Genomic DNA, 15867 nt, shown 5'->3' with positions numbered 1-15867 from the left:
GGGGGGGGGGGGGGCAGAGGAAGAGGGACAAGCAGGCTCCCCACCGAGCAGGGAGGCCGATGTGGGGCTCCATCCCAGAACCTCAAGATCATGACCTGAGCTGAAGACAGACACTTAACACTGAGCCACCCAGGTGCCCCTGTATGTAGAGATTTCTTTCAAAAAATAAAATAAAATCTTGGGATTTATTTTATTTAGCGAGATAGTAAGAAAGAGCATGAGAGGGCAGGAGAGGAAGAAGCGGGCTCCCCACTGAGCAGGGAACTCAAAATGGGACTAGATCCCAGAATCCTGGGATCATGACCTGAGCCAAAAGCAGACGCTTAACTGACTGAGCCACTCAGGCACCCTCCACCATCTTTTTTAAAACAATTTTTTAAATTTTTAAGTAATCTCTACACCCAATGTGGGGCTCGAACTCACGATCCCAAGATCAAAAGTCACATGCTGCACTGACTGATCCGGCCAAGCGCCCCTGTGGCTCCACCATCTTTAACACTTGACTTCCGGGGATGCGCATCGGCACCAAGTCAGAGCATGGGAACCACAGGCGCTCTGGAGGGAGAGTGTTTTCAGCACGCAGAGAGGAACACAGTGCAAAGGCCCTGGAGTGTGTGCAAGCCGGGGTTCCTGGAGGAGCAGCCAGGAAACAGTGTGGGTGTAGGAATGGAAGTGAGCAGGGGAGTGGTAGAAAGTTTTGGGAAATTTTAGGGGTATAAGGCAAACACGGTCCGTGACTCCTCTAGAGGGGAAGATAGACACGGACATAATTAATACACATAAAGGAGTGAAATGGGCCCCATGGGGACTGGGGGGAAAGCATGACTCCATCTGTAAGAGATGGTTACTTCTCAGCTCAACCAAGAGTTTCGAGGCAGGAACGCAGGCCCAATAGAGCCAATTCATCTGATTATTTTAAGACTGGATTTTGTGAGGAGCTGGGTCTCAGGAAGTCTTAACGCACGAAACACTTGCGGGTTTGCGCATTATCCTGTCATGGCTGGAGCCAGTAGGAGGTGGTGGCACTCAGTGCACCCAGCTCTCTGCCATCCAGGCGTGAGCGGGAGGGCACTTCCTCTCCCCCTGCGGCTGGGTGGGGCCGTGTGAGTAATTCTGGCCAATGAGTTGTGAGCGGAAGATATGCCTCACTTCTAGCTGGAGCATTTCATTGCAGATTTGGGACTCTCCAGACAGCATTCTTTTTCTCCAGTTGGGTCATCAGCAGTACTCAAGATGGCGGCTGCTTCATGACTGAGGTCCATGAGTGACTACGATTTCCAGAGCCCCCCTAAAACCACAGATGGACTGGCGCATGAGCCACCGAGATTTGGGGGTTTCTACTGCACGTTCCTGTGATTCCCCACTTGGGAACATTCTTTGGACCTCACTCAGGGCAGGCAGGAGTGCTGGGGAGCTGCCCCATGAGCAGCCCTCGGCAACAAGGACGGGGCTCAGCCCTCAGATGGGATAAGTCTGAGATGAGTTCTAGGTGTCTTGGACCTTCCCAGATGCCTCTAGAGTGTTTGCATCCCACTTCCTCAGGGAGGTTGCCTCTTCATGAACTTACGGGGTGACTTTCTTCCCTTTCCTGCCTCACTGCTGGTGACCTCCTGGGACCGCCTCCCAAATTAACTATTGCACCAGAGTCTTTGTCTCTGGCTGGCTTCTGGAGGAACCCAACCCAAGACACCATCTTTCCAAAGGTCCCACCTCTGCCTCACGGAGGGGCTGACACCTGGGGATGGAGCAAGGCTGTGGAGTGGGAAGTAGACCAGATCTCCCCAGCTAAAAACCAGAGAGGGCCTCTTGGAGGGTGGGAGAAGCTCAAGCCACTTCCATTTTTTGAGGTTCTCAAATTATGAAAAAGAAAAAAATAATACCAACACAGGTTCACCAGCATTGTGGGGTTGACCATCAATGTTCAGGCCTCAGGCCTAGAGGCAGTGAGGTAGAGGTCTCAACAGAGGGCCTGGGCCCGGGTCTGTGCTAAGCACTGAGAATTCCTATTTCCGGTCTCTATGAGGAGGATTTAGTGTGAGTGGTGGGAGATTCCACGGTGAAGAGGGAGGAGGGACGAGGACAGGAGGGGATGGGGCTGCCTGGAAATCCCTCCCCCCCTCAGCAGCACGGTCCCCTCTAGTTACGCATTTTAACCTGATTTCTGCAGGGTAATGGAGTTGGGGTGTCCCTCCCTTCCTGCCTCTGGCCTCCCAGCCACGTGCTCCCCTGTGGCTGACAGGAAGGAAGCAAAGGCCCGACCGTGACACAGAGTAACCGCACATGTTTCCCCTGCCTCCATCTCATAATGTGGGGGGACACTTTAAGCTCCCTTGAACTCAGACTTGGGAACCCCAGCTTATGGGTACCCTGGAGCAGCCTCTCTCCCAGCGGTGACAGAGAGCAGTAGTCTGCTTTTCTGGCCCTGATTTCTGGGCTGCCCAAATTGACGCCTGCTTTCTCCCCCAGCACAGGCCTGCTGTCCATCCCTACTGCGTGGGGACAAGTCACACATCAAGAAAGAGCTGCTAGCATTGACCAGTGCAGGGCTGGGGGGGGGGGGGTTGAGGAAGGAATCTGGAAAGAAATGGGGGGCAGATTTTTTTGTCTTGTCTGGATGTCTGCAGGACCAAGGAGGGAGGGTGCCGGACCTGGATGGAAAGTCACTGAGAGCTCATGAGAAAAAAAGCATCATGAATCAGAAACATTCTGCTTTCTAGATTTTCCTGTCCAGTGTGCATTACCCCCAAATGTGGTTGATTAGCCCTGTTGTGAAAATAACCGAGTTCAGATCCTATAAGGACAAATTGCCTCTTTAACCTCCACAAATATGGTCATCGATAATGGTGGGGACTTTTGTTTTTCCTAATCCTGTATCTTTCCTTTCCTGGGGGCATGAAATGATGGCTGGTAAAGCCGCTGGGATGAAGCATTGGATGTTGTTAACCGCCCCCCCAACTCCGGGACCAAGCGGGATTTGCTTTTTCCTTGCGAGGGTGGTGATTAGCGGAAATCATCACGCGGGCATTTTCTAACCCTCACCTAATATTTGGGGAGGCCATTTCATGCTTTCCCAAATATTTGCATTCATTTTCCGATTTGATCACTACCGCAAACAGGGGAGGAATCTTTGCACTTGTGTAATAGTCTCTGACCTCGGCTCTAGGCAATAGCACTTGTCCTAGTGACCAGCGCGTTTGGGCATTTAAACCAAGATTGGTGAGCACCTCATATGATTAAGAATCCCCACGCTGGGGGCGCCTGGGGGGCTCAGTCGGTGAAGCGTCCACCTTCGGCTCAGGTCCTGATCCCGGGGTCCTGGAATCGAGTCCCACGTCGGGCTCCCCGCTCAGCAGAGAGCCTGCTTCTCCCTCTCCCTCTGCTGCTCCCCCTGCTTGCGCTCTCATGCTCTCTCCCACTCTCTGTCAAATAAATAAATAAAATCTTAAAAAAAGAAAAGAAAAGAAAAGAATCCCCACCATCATAGAGCCCTGGCTTTGCTTCAGAGGGCCCAGACTTTGGGGAAAAGTCGATCAGCTATCCGGATCTCATCTCTTCCCTGACCTACAAGCTCCTCTCTCTGGCCAAAGCCTGTTCTGACTTCTCGGCGCGAACTGGCCATGCCCTCTGACTCCTGACCCTTGGGACGCTTCAGCCTCCCCCCTGGCGGTGACGTGCTGGTGGAGGGCTTTCCAGGAGAGGGAGAACATCCTGATTTGAAGCAACTGCCGGCTCCCATGGTGGAACTGTTTCCACCCTAGCTGCTTTCAAGCACCCCACATTCGAACAACTGGCTCTTACAATTCCTGAATTTTGAGGGCGCCTGGCTGGCTCAGCCGGTGGATCTTGCCACTCTGGGTCTCAGGGTTGGAAGTGCGAGCCCCATGTGGAGTCTAGAGATGACTTAAAAATAAAACCTTTACGGGCGCCTGCGTGACTCGGTCCACTGAGCGACCAACTCTTGGGTTTGGCTCAGGTCATGGTCTCGGGGTCTTGGGATTGAGCCCCGAGCCCCCCCTGTGCACTCAGCAGGGAGTCTGCTTCTCTCCTTCTCCCTCTGCAGCTCCCCCCACCTGTGGGTGCACACGCGCTCTGGCTCTCTCTCTCTCAAATAAATAAATAAATCTTTGGAAAAAAATAAAATAAAATCTTAAAAAAAAAAAAAGCTTCCTGAATTTTGAACAGCCGGCTCTCTGGAGCCGGTACGAGCCCGTCCTGGCGTGCTGTCTACGTCGGAAGCATGAGCAGCGATATTCACTATATTCACTACAGCACTGTTCGTGGGAGCAAAAAGCTGGATACCACCTAAATGTTCATTAATGGGGAATGCTCTAAGTAAGAGATGCAAAGGGAGGTACAAAGGGTCACCATGGCCATTTAAAAGATGAGGCAAATTCTGCGTCTCGAACCGTCTCTGAGAGAGATGATTGAATGAGAAAAGCAAGGCACAGCGCGGTAGAGTAGTGATTACAAACCAAATGCTTCGTATAGGGCTCAAGAAGGTGAAGCAAATGAGTGAACCCAGCCAGGGGGGACAATAGGGAACGGTGGGACTGGGGAAAAATGGAGACCATGTACTCCCTGCACTGGCAGCAGCCTTTGGTTGCCATGTGGGAAGGAAGAGCTATCATTCCTGGGTCTTCTTTTTTAAGGGAAACAGGAAGTCTGGATTTTGATGTGATCTTTTCTATGCATCAAAATACTGCATGGATCAAACCGTACCTGTCTACAGGCTAAACTTTGCTTCATAGACTGCAGCCCATAGCGAGCTCCTGCTATGAAAGAAAACTAAGGAATGTTGTGTCTATAGACATTTTTGTAGGCCATCTGCCCCAGCCTATGGGGGTAGGGAGGCTTTATGTAAATTTGTAAAAGTTCCCCTCTGAAAGGCAAATTAGAAAAAAGTTCCCTCTGGACCAGAGCAAAAGCTGGATTTTAGTCCTCTTCAGCCTAGTGCTTTTGTGCAGTGCACGGTCTGCGAACTGTGTTGACCCTGCACGCAAGCTGGTCTTTAGCTTGGGACAGGTGGGTATCCTCCAAGGGGGATCTGGTTGGGTCCCATCCCGAGGCTTTCTCCTGGCATCTGCCACTGCCCAAGTGTATGCTGGGGCCTGGGTTCCACCTTGGCCCGGCTCTGGAGACTTCCGTAAGTTTCTGCTACAACCTCCACCCAGGCCCAGCCGAGGCTTGCCCATCCGCCTCACGGCACGGTCCCCTCAAGCCCAGCCATCATCCACCCCGTGGCAGGTAGCGTGCAGGAATGTCCTGGGAGTGCTCGTTGGGCCTGCTCTCTCTCTGCCTGTCCACGCCTCTGTGCTGTCGTTCATCAGCAGGGCCAGCTTGCTGCCCCCCTCCCGCCCTTAGTCAGAATCAGGTGTGGGTCGAGGCCCTCCTCCCTAGCGTTCCCCTCCACTGCACACTCTTTCCCCTCCGGGCCTTCGGCCTTCGGATTTTCTCTTCCCCCAACACAATCCACTAAGCCAGAACACTGAGCCACCAGGCTCCCTCTTCCCTTCTAAATTGTCTTCAAGCTTTTTGGTCACTTATTTTCTCAAGGCATTTTTTTATCTTTTCTTTCCTTTTTTTTAAAAGATTTTATTCATTTATTTGAGAGAAAGAGAGTGAGCACATGGGTGAGCATGAGCCAGGAGGAGAGGCAGAGGGAGAGAAAAAGGGAGAAGCAGGCTCCCCACTGAGCAGGGAGCCCAATGGGGGGCTCGATCCCACGCCCTTGGGATCATGACCTGAGCCGAAGGCAGACGCTTAACCAACTGAGCCACCCAGGCGCCCCTCAAGTCATTTTCAAAATACCGTATAAATATTCAAACAGTTTTTCTTATATCACATTTTTGAAGTAGCTGAAAAGATGTAATGTTTGCACATCATAAATATTGACATCTTAAAACAGTTTCTTCACTCTGCAATTTTCCCCGCAGAATATCAATACTGTAATAGTTCATTCTCCACCATCATCTATTTTTATTTATTTTTATTTTTTATTTTTTTAAAGATTCCATTCATTTATTTGACAGAGAGAGACAGCCAGCGAGAGAGGGAACACAAGCAGGGGGAGTGGGAGAGGAAGAAGCAGGCTCCCAGCGGAGGCGCCTGACGTGGGGCTCGATCCCAGAACGCTGGGATCACGCCCTGAGCCGAAGGCAGACGCCCAACGACTGCGCCACCCAGGCGCCCCACCATCATCTATTTTTAAAAAGCCATGAACAATAGAATGGAAATTTTATTTGGTCCTCTTTGCCAATAAAATCTTCAAATATATACTTTTAAAATTTATTTAAGTAATCTCTACTTCCAGTGTGGGGCTCAAACTCACGACCCCGAGATCAAGAGTCCCATGCTCCACTGACTGAGCTGGCCAGACACCCCTAAAAACAAAATCTTTTAAAAAAACAAAAGAAAGGAGAGAAGTATGACTCTCCTTTGTAAAAAGACAGGGGGCTACTGGGCAGAGGGCGGTGGGAAAGACAATCTGGCAAGAAAGATATAAAAGGAAGCAGAGGAGCTAAAAACTGATTCCCTTAAACTCTCTTGGGGTTCCCTAGGGGCACCTGCACCCTGGGTCGAAGCCTGCTGTTCCAAATCACGCCTCCCTTTCCCACAAGGGCTCTGAGCCTCATGCATGACCTTGTTATCAGAGAAGGAAGGAGAAGGCTTTCTACACTTTGCAAGGAACTCTATTACCTATGTCTTCCAGGCTGGGCTCTGGGTGTTGGGCTATGGAGTGTCTTGTTCTAGGACCAATTATTTTTACACATCGGTTTAATATCCCCAAAATACACACACACACACACACAGAGTTATGCTTGTACAAGCATAATATATTTCAAAAGGACACACAAGAAATCAGGCATGGTGAATGACTCTGGTCAGAGGGTCTAGGACTTTATTTATTTATTGTTATTTTCATTTATTTATTTATTTTTAAGATTTTATTTTTCATGATCTCTACACCCAAGGTGGGGCTCAAACTCACAACCCTGAGATTAAGAGGTGCACACTCCAGGGGCGCCTGGGTGGCACAGCGGTTAAACGCCTGCCTTCAGCTCAGGGCATGATCCCGGCGTTCTGGGATCGAGTCCCACATCAGGCTCCTCTGTTATGAGCCTGCTTCTTCCTCTCCCACTCCCCCTGCTTGTGTTCCCTCTCTCGCTGGCTGTCTCTATCTCTGTCAAATAAATAAATAAAGCCTTTAAAAAAAAAAAAAAAAAAGAGGTGCACACTCCACTGACTAAGCCAGCCGGGTGCCCCTAGGACTTTTATTTTTAATTACACAACATTTTATTACAGTTTGAATGTTTTCCATACACATGGATAACTTTTTCGGTGACAAAAGAAAAGTAAGCTTACAGGCATATCATGCAAAGAGCTTCCTTTTTGGTTTCCCTTTTGTATTAATGTAATACATACATGGCGTGAGAGTTAATTTTGTGTGTCAACTTGACTGAGCCACGGGGTACCCAGATATCTGTATTATTCTGTTTGTTTCTGTGAGCATGTTTTTAGAGACGATTAACATTTGAATCAGTAGATTGAGTGAAGCAGATTGCCTCCACAATGTGGTGGGCCGCATCCAATCAGTTGACGGTCTGTATAAAATAGAAGATTGACTTGCTCCTGAATGGCCTTTGAGCTAGGACATCACCTTCTCCCGGTCTGCCACAGCCTGCTGGTATTTGGACTTGAACAAGGTCATTGGCTCTGCAGATTTCGGGTTTGCCAAAGTCCCATATTGTGTGAGCCAATTCCTTATAAAAAGAGATTATACACATGTGCTATAATATAGTAATACACACACACGTCTATTGATTCTGTTTCTTTGGAGAATCCTAATACACATAGATTTTTTTTCTTTACATTTTTTAAATGTTCTTTTTTTTCTGTTTCTACCCTGCTTTCTTCGAGATGTGATTTACACACCATGTAATATACCCCATTTTAAGTGAACAATTCTATGAGTGGGGGCAATTGTATCCAGGTGTGTAACCACCTCCACTATCGATAAAATATTTTGTTCACATGCATGTAATTTAAAAATCAAACAAAGCTATCGATCAGTCATGATTCATTTTGGCTATGAGTAACGGCGATGCAAAATGACAGAAACGTAATAACCTGGAGGACGGAGTGAACCGCTATGGGACAATTCACAGTAACTACCCAGGAGGGTCAACGTTTCAAACAAAAAAGTAATCGCTCCATTCACCTGCTCCTAAAGCTCATTTTGCACTTTTCTCATCTTAGGAGCTTGGGTATTTAATTGGCTTAAAGTATAATAGATGGGGGGCGCCTGGGTGGCTCAGTGGTTAAGCGTCTGCCTTTGGCTCAGGGCGTGATCCCGGCGTTATGGGATCGAGCCCCACATCAGACTCCTCCGCTGTGAGCCTGCTCCATCCTCTCCCACTCCCCCTGCTTGTGTTCCCTCTCTCGCTGGCTGTCTCTGTCTCTGTCGAATAAATAAATAAAATCTTAAAATAAATAAATAAATAAATAAATAAATAAATAAATAAAGTATAATAGACGTTTTCAGACTCTAGCGATGCCCTACAACGATCCCGAAAAGCACACTTAACGTTTGACAATGAAAAAAGTCCCACCCCGTGTCTTATGAGAGATTTTCTAATGTACCCATATCCTGCATTAATGTCATTTTTTGTCATAGAAAATTTTGACAGTAGTTTTGTAATTTAAGTTATTAGATTATTATTCATTGAATTTGCTGTGGCCCAAGGCTTTTTGGCAATTGCCACACATACATCACTTTGCATTTTTGCAATTAATAATGCTACTACAATATCATGTCTTACAGTCATATTAATTTTTATTTTATGTTTTTCTTTTTATATTTTGGAGTCAATATAGTTGTCTCTTTTATTCTTAAGATCTCAAACAGGATCTGAAAAGTCTATAGACCTCACTGTGTACGTGTATTAGGAATGCATTTGGTGGGGGCTGCCTTCGGCTCAGGTCATGATCCCAGGGTCCTGGGATCGAGCCCCGCAGCAGGGAGCCTGCCTCTCCCACTCCCACTCTCCCTGCCTGTGCCCTCTCTCTTTCTCTGTCACATAAATACATAAAATCTTTTTTTTTTTAAGATTTTATGTATTTATGTGACAGAGAGACAGCCAGCAAGAGAGGGAACACAGCAGAGGGAGTGGGAGAGGAAGAAGCAGGCTCCCAGCAGAGGAGCCCGACGCAGGACTCGATCCCGGAACACCAGGATCACGCCCTGAGCCAAAGGCAGACACTTAACGACTGTACTACCCAGGTGCCCCTAAATACATAAAATCTTAAAAAAAAAAAAAAAAAAAAGGAATGCATTTGGTGGCAAGTAACAGGCAGCCCAACATACAGTGGCCTAAACAAAAGAGAGTTATTTTTCTCCCAAGACAAGAAGTCAGGAGGGGGCGGCCCAAGGCTGGTGTCCAGCAATGTTTCTGGTTCCTTCTACTTCCCTGCTGCACCCACCTTAGCACACAGGTTTTCATCTCCTGGTTGCACGGCGGCTATGCACCCACAAGCTTCACATCCATGCTCTAGACGAGAACAACGGGGAAGGAAAAAAGGCCTTTCTCGTTGCATTTGTCCCTGTTTATGTTTAGGAAGGGGAATCAGATCTTCTCCAGTATCCCCTCCCCAGGCTTCCTCTGACATAGCTCCAAAGGGAAAGGGGCTGGACAAGCCCATCTGTAGCTCCGGCCTCTAGGCAAGAGATAAGAGTGTTGAGCGGATGCTAACAGAACCCACCTGTTGTGCCACGGAAGCCTCAGGAACCATGGCACAAAACAATCGGAATGATAAAGCTGGACACCAGAAAAACGATTGCTGCTTTGTAACGAATGACAACTTGTTCTTCAAAGTCTCAGCCTCCAGGAATAGGGTTTCTGCAGCCTCACCCGGAGCTCCTCAAGCTTCCACGTTCAGCAGCATCACCTGGAGGCCTTGTGAAAACACAGATGGGGGACCCAGCCAATAGATCAAGGGTGGGGCCTGAGAATTTGCATTTCCGACAAATTCCCAGGTGCTGCATCTGATCTTAAAAACACATTTTGAAAACCACTATTCTTGCCAGTCTCTTATGTTCATAGACATGTGTGCCATTTTCAGTCTTTTGTCTCTTCTACCAAAACTCTGAAGAACAGCCTTGTTGTCAAGGGTGGAAAGTGGGGGAAGGGCGTCACAGGCAGAGGGATCTATAGGTACGAAGGGCTTGCCACGGACCACTGTTGTGTGGCTCACCAGCAGCCATTTTCCTTCTACGGTAACAGTGCCTTGGTTTCCATTGGGGGAACTCCCTGACTGCCCTATTTGAGTTTCATGTGGGGCGGATCCTGCCTCCTGTATTGGGGGGACGGGGAGAGGAAGATGAGGCACGGGACCCAGGATTGCCTAATCAGCGCATCTTGCAGGACTGGGCACAGTGATTGGTTTGGGGATGGTCACCTGACCTCAGCTGATTCAAAGAGTGTCATCCACAGGGCCTTTTCTAGAGCCGTTGTGAGGAAGTGAGAATACTCTTTCCAGTAGGGTCCTAATTAGGGCACAAGATTAGAGACAACTTCCCTTTCCATTGGGAGAGACCGAGAATGAAGATAAGACAGTAGAGACTAGGGGCACCTGGGTGACTCAGTCGGTTAAGTGTCTGCCTTCAGCTCAGGTCATGATCCCAGGGTCCTGGGATCGAGTCCCACATTGGGCTCCCTGCTCAGTGGGGAGTCTGCTTCTCCCTCTCCGTCTGCTTCTCTCTCTCTCCCTCTCTATCGAATAAATAAATAAAAGTCTTTAAAAAAAAAAGGAAAAACAAAAACAAAAACAGCAGAGACCAGAGACAACCAGTGGAGACTAGAGCCATCCACTCCTCATCCCCTTCTGGAACTTTGCAGGTGCCCGAGCCAACGTGCTCCTTTAGATCCAGGCCCGTGTGAATTGGTTTTCTGTCTCTTGTAACTGAAAATCTCTGACTAACCCAGGGTAAGACCGGAGAGGGCTTGGTGCAACTTTGAGGAAGTGAAAGAAGGCACGGAGCCCAAGGGAAGCATGGGCAGGAGAAGAGTGGCTGAGGGCCAGGCCATGCAGGGCCTTGCAGGCCACAGGAAGCATTTCGGATTTTTAACTCCGTGAACGGCTCCACCGACTGAGCCAGCCGGGTGTCCCTCGTCGCTGATGATTGCAGGATATTGAGGTCATCTCTTACTCAGCATTGAGGCTGCAAATGTGGAGCAACCTAGAATGTTCGGTGCACACCTGCTGTTTTTGCCTCTCGAGCATCTCTTCATTCTCACCCTCCTAACAATGCCCTGATGTCCCTTTAAGGAACCACTGCTTTCCCACTGTCATCTGTGGGAAAGGCACGGGGTGTGGCTTGAGTGCCTGGGCTCAGGGGAAGCGCGAGAGCCAGCGGCACGCTGGAGCTGGTGACAAGACAGGAGTTTGGGAAGCCAGGTGACATCACGTCGGTCACTGGAATTGGCTACGGGGGGAGTATTGCCAAGGCAGAAACCAGCAAACACCAAGAATCAAAGCTTTTACCTTCCCGAAAAGCCAGTTGGTAGACATTTATCAGCACACCGCTGCGCACGACTCAGGTCTGGCTCCTCCGAGCGCCGTGGCTCCCGGACACAGCGGAGGGCCGGGCTTGTCACTCGAGTCAGGCCGCGAGAGTCAGCCCGGGTGTTCGGAAAGAAACATTCTGTCCTGCTGGGGTTCCGGGATAGGGAGGGTGACGCCTGGATCTGCCAGGAGCCGCTGTGGGGAATAAAGCCAACACTGCGTCGGAGGAACTAAAGGCTGGGAGAAGCCGGGTCCTGTTGGCACGATCTGAGCTCCTTGACTCAGCACTGCCCGAAACCAGACGTTCCCCTGTCTCCCCAGTTCCACAGGCCAATGTATGCATTCTCTTTGTGGCTGATGCTCCCGGCGCCCCATCCCAACTCCCCCGACCCACCTCCAAGGTCAGCTACCACCATGGCAGACGGCGCCAGAATGTTCCTCACCCTCTCCCTCACATACCGGGGTCTCCCAGCACCAGCTGCAGAACAGCCTAGAAAAGTGCCAGGGATTTGATGCCACCAGGGCTCATCCTCAACTGATGGGATATAGGAGTCAGCGGATAAATACCCAAACGTCTCAGTCCCCTGGAGGGACAGTGCTGAGAAGTGTGTGTGTGTGTGTGTGTGTGTGTGTGTGTGTGGTTTTTGTTATTGTGGTGTTTTTTTCCCCTATGTGCAGCCAAAAAGAATGCAGAAAATACATTCACCACGCCCGACCTTCTGCAGTTTAGAGCTCTTTACCCTGGAGGAGGCCCCCTCCCCCAGATGGACACCAGGGTTTAAGGCTCAGACGGTAGTGAAACGAAGCTTTTAGGTCCCACAAAACCCTGGGGCCTCGTGCAAGAAATGTCCAACCTGAGGAGGGTACTCTGTCCGTGGTGGATTTGTCCAGGAACAAACGTAGGCTGGAAATAGCAAACTCAAGTTAGCGGAGATGTTCTGCCTCGAGCCCTCCTTCGGGAACATCCTGTCCAGAGGAAAGGATATTTAAGGAGAAAGGAAGCAGCACGAGTTCAGCTCAGCCAAGTCATAGAGGAAGAACATCGCAAACACAAAGCGTGGCTCTGGGGTGTGTTCCCGAGAGGGGACGGGGCGGGGGGACCAACAGCCATGAAATACCTACGACACGCTTGTCATTTGTTTGCCCTTCTCCTCTTTAACCTGTTCCTTATGCTTTTAATTCCCTTTCACTTGTTTTTCTCTCCTTTTGTTTTCACTTTGACGTAGGTTTTATCATCTCTCTTCCCTGAGATTAAGCCTCAGAGGCTTGAGCCACTCGGCCAGGACTGAGCAGGGGCAGAGCTGGGATTTGAACACACGTCTCCTTTACTCCGGGTTGACAGGCATACAGGTGGTCAGTAAATACGGCGTATAAATAACTGAAGCCAGCTCCAGCTTACAGAAAGGGAGGCTAAGTCTGCGAGCATTCCTGACCACGTCTACAGCAAAAAGTAATAATAACAAGATAGGACTATCTCATACAGCAATATGGAAAAGCAGATACTATGTTTATGCCCATTTGACAGCCGAGGAAATTGAGATTCAGAAAAAGTTAACTCCCGGGACGCCTGGGTGGCTCAAATGGTTGGGTGTCTGCCTTTGGCCGAGGTCATGATCTCCGGGTCCTGGGATCGAGCCCCGCGTTGGGCTCCCAGCTCAGTGGGGAGCCTGCCTCTCCCTCTCCCACTTCTTGTTTTCTCTCTCTCAAATGAATAAATGAAAAATCTTTAAAAAAAATAAAAGTAATTTTAAAAAAAGAAAAAGTTAACTCCCCCACTAGACAACACGCATGGCAATATTTTATCCTGCTTGTGACTCCAGACATTGCTCCTGGAAATACTAAGGGAACAGTTCCGTCGGCTTGACCACTCTTCCCCGAGCTCACCCATATAGTAAGTAGTGGAGATTTAATTCGAACTCAGTTCTCTCTGATTGCAAAGACTGGCTCCAGGCTATCAATCACTAAGCAATAACAAAATAATTACAGAGGTAATCTAGGTAAACTGATCATATCTTAGAAGCAGTTAGCATTTTGCCATAACGACTTGAGGTTTCTAACAGTCAGGAGTCTCATTCGTAAGTAATATAAGCCCAACCCAAACAAGCTTAAACAAAAGGCTGGGGAGATGTGACGCGGAGTCGCAACCAGGGGCTCACGGTCGTCAGCATCCACTCTCTTCTCCTCTTAGGTCTTTTTCTCCATGCTGGTTTCACCCTCCTGTAGCTTTCTCCACGTGCTGTTTCTGGTTCCTTCCCACCAGCCTCGTAACCCCGATGGAAAGACGAAACCCCTTTGACAAAAGTTCCAAGAAAACTTCTGAGAAGGGCTCTCATTGGCTCAGCCCGAATCACTCCAAGCCAATCACTTCAGCCCAAGGGACGATGCTTTCATTGATCAGGCTTGTGTCCTATGCCCACTCCTGGATTCTGGGGATAGGAAGAGTCTTCCCAAACCACACGGACCAAGAGTGGAGAAGGGCTGACTCCCCAACAGAACACTGGGGTGTCATTACCACGGGAGGGCGCAATGGATGGTGGGCAGGCCAAACAAACAAAGCTTGGTCCTTGTCAGCTGGCTTCTGAATTATTGTTATTGGTCGCACAAAAATGACTGTAAAGAGAAACTGTCAATGGGATCAGTGCAGAGCTATTCTTTCAATTGAAAGAAGAATCAATAAACTCATTGGAAATAAGTCCTGGAGACCCTAGAAGCTGTTTTATAGATGAGAAAACCAAGAACAAACATCCTTGCTTAAATGCCACCTTCTCAGAGAAGTCTTCTCCACGACCTTATCTAAAATAGCACCCATGGGGGGGCTCAGTCGGTTAAGCGTCAGACTCTTGATTTCGGCTCAGGTCATGACCTCAGGGTCATGAGATTGAGCCTGGAGTTGGGCTCCACGCTCGGCGCTGAGTCTGCTTGTCCCTGTGCCTCTGTTTGTCCCTCGTCCCCTTCCCATCTCCCTCCCCGTCCTTGCGCTCTCTCAAATAAAATCTTTTTATAAGTAAGTAAGTAAGTAAGTAAATAAATAAATAAAGGAGCGAGTAAGATATTAATACGGAATCAAAGGAGAATCCACAGACTAGTACATTTAGGCACTCAGGAATGCTGAAATGGAATTGCTAATAAACACAACACAGGTCAGTGTCCCCAGGGCAACACGCAGTGCTCGGAACCATCTCTTCCATAGAAGGCCCCGCAATTGGGTCTCCACCTGACAAAATTCATTTGCATGTCTGTGGGCAAGAATCATCTGCACGTTACCAGCGTTGTACAAATTAGCAAGGCACAGCCGCCGTAGACTCAGATAACCAGAAAGGGCCCCTTCCTTTGCCACAGTTCACTAGCGTACCCTCTCTTCTCATTCACCCTCAAGCCACTGACTGGAAATCCAAGGAAGCTGAGGGGATGTTCAGTTAGTCAGGACACTTTGAGTTGCAAGTGACAGAAACTCAACTCAAGCTGGGTTCCAAGAGCGTTCTTTGGCTTATCCTTGTGTGTCAGATTTAGGACTGAGTTCAAGTACTGCTGGATCTAGGAGCCCAGACAAAATCATTGGGAATCTGTTTCGTCCATCCCTTGGCCCCGATTTCCTTTGCTGTGACTTCATACCAGGGAGCCTATCACTCCCCGGGGGACCCTGGGAGCTCCAGCTTTCTATTCAGTCTGGTAACCCATGCAAAAGGGAGCTCACTGCTAAGGACTCCAGCAGAAGCCCAGGACTGAATCTCAAAGGTTCTGATGGGCTCGACTGGGGTCACAGGCTCATCTCCTAAACCAATCACTGCGGTCAGGATGGCAGAATGTTCTGATGGAGCAGGGATGCCTGGTCCCATGCCCACTTGTCAAGCCAGAGAGTGGCGTTGGCTCCTCCTAACTGCATGGGTTGACAGGGAGAAAGGGGAGTTTTCCTGGAGGAAAATCAAGATGCTGCTGGAGACTTGACATAATTGTATCGTGGATGCTGTTTGCTCAGATTTTAGAATCAACAGTCATCACAACATAATCTTCTTTTTTAAAAAAGATTTATTTATGTATTTGTTTTTAATTTTAGAGAGGAGAGAGAGTGTGCAAGAGCCGGGAGAGGGGCAAAGGGAGAGGGAGAGAGGATCTTCAAGCAGACTCTCTGCTGAGCGTGGAGCCCGACTCGGGGCTCGATTCCAGTAACCGGAGATCACAACTTGCGCCGAAATCAAGAGTCAGCTGCGCTTGACTAAGCCACCCAGGCGCCCCCCCATCACAATGTAATCTTGCTGCACACCCTCTTATATACCAGGCAGACAACTATTTCTGCTGCCCAGGAAT

The 15867-nt window shown here is 49.1% G+C and overlaps 1 long non-coding RNA gene across 1 annotated transcript; it reads right to left on the bottom strand.

Moving 5' to 3' along the window:
• Positions 1-7237: 7237 nt before the first annotated feature.
• LOC103669692 lies at positions 7238-12186 on the bottom strand. Its single transcript, XR_005836862.1, has 3 exons — positions 11542-12186; positions 9760-9953; positions 7238-7760 (listed from the first exon to the last, which is right to left on the bottom strand). It is a non-coding gene; the product is annotated as an uncharacterized LOC103669692 (long non-coding RNA).
• Between the last annotated feature and the right edge of the window lie 3681 nt (positions 12187-15867).

This window comes from Ursus maritimus, unplaced genomic scaffold (genome assembly GCF_017311325.1).
Source record: "Ursus maritimus isolate PB19 unplaced genomic scaffold, ASM1731132v1 scaffold_22, whole genome shotgun sequence".
NCBI lineage: Eukaryota > Metazoa > Chordata > Mammalia > Carnivora > Ursidae > Ursus > Ursus maritimus.
This window is presented reverse-complemented; position numbering and strand designations above follow the sequence as displayed.